Below are 1,483 nucleotides of genomic sequence, written 5' to 3'. Positions count from 1 at the left end.
TCTTCTCCATTGTCTTGGATGGGAATTCAATTTTAGGAACTGCTAAGTGAAGTGGATTTTTTTAGTTAGTCCTTGTGTGAGGTAAATGCTGTAATTTTTCTTCTCCCATCTATAGCTTACCTGCTGTGTGACATTCCTTCATGTGTGAACTGTCCAGTGGATGGATGGTTAGTATGCTTCCTACAGAGAATTCCTGCTGACATGTGTTTTGTTTTAGGTGGCTTCTTTCCCAGCCGCTCCAGCCTCTTCTAGGTTGCCTTCCTATACCACATTGCCAGTGTGCATCCAAGGACAGTGAGAGAAAGTGAATGTAATCCGAGTCATTGAATAATCCTCTATCCAATTGTTTTGTACTATACTGTTGCCTTTTGTTGATTAAACAGTTGTTCTGATTCAGCGTCAGTCTTCAAGGGAGGTGTTCGCCCACTCATTCAGTCAGTCATGACCGAGTGCCTGCTGTGTGCCAAGCAGGATGCTAGATTGCAGGGATACAGGAAAAAAAAAGGCATGAATGGTCTATGCCCTGAGGAAACTGCCACTTAAACTACTACCCCTCAGGTAGAACTTGGCATCTCCCATCTTCTCCATCCCCATTGCCTTAGCTTGTGAGCTCATCATTTGCCTCTGCCTTGGAAAGCTGCAGCTGGTCTGCCAGCTTCCTCCTCCCATCCCCCACCTGCACGCACACCACTTCGATGACGGCGGACAGACTCTGCCTTTGAAAACATCCCTTTTAGCATGTCACATCCTTCCCCTGCTCAACCTGCTCAGAATCCTTCAGTGACTCCCCACTTCCTGTCAAATGGGCTGCACATGCCTTCACCACTTGGACAAATTCAAGCAGCTATAGGAGCTGATTCTGCCCTCCTTGCTGTGCACCTATCTCCTATGCATCCCTCTGCTTCAGCACAGGCGGTCTTCTCACTATCCCCATGGGCTGCCAGAACATTCCTCTTATTTATCTCTATTTATCTGTCGCCTGTATGTCCATCTGTCTGTCTGTGTCTATCTATCTATCTTTTATCTTCTATCTAACAGGGTTTTGCTGTATGGCTTGGGGTGGCCTCCAGCTTGCCATCTTCTGGCATTCTGGAATGACAGCACATCTCTGGCCATGAGAAGCCCCAGGCTGGGTGCTATGTCTTACAGGATTTTCCTCTCTTTTGATCTCCCTTCTCTGTGACCTTTAGTCCAAGCTCCAGCTGATGTCAGGGCCAGATAGAGATGCTTTCCAGGGCGAATGCTTTCTATTGCTCATCCATCCTTACAGATGCCATTTTCAGAGACATGTATTTGGTACCAGAGAGTGTGGCTCGGTGTGTTACAAGATACCATGTCACGAAATTGCCATAATACTCTCTGAAGTCTGGCCTACCTTTCTAATGAGACAGGCTTGGAAAAGTTGGATATTTAGAGTAAGGTTGCATTTCCAGAGAGGCCTGCCTAAGAAACAAGTGTTATCTCAAGAGAGAGGTTATTATCC

The sequence above is a fragment of the Mus caroli genome, chromosome X (assembly GCF_900094665.2).
Source record: "Mus caroli chromosome X, CAROLI_EIJ_v1.1, whole genome shotgun sequence".
NCBI lineage: Eukaryota > Metazoa > Chordata > Mammalia > Rodentia > Muridae > Mus > Mus caroli.
This window is presented reverse-complemented; position numbering follows the sequence as displayed.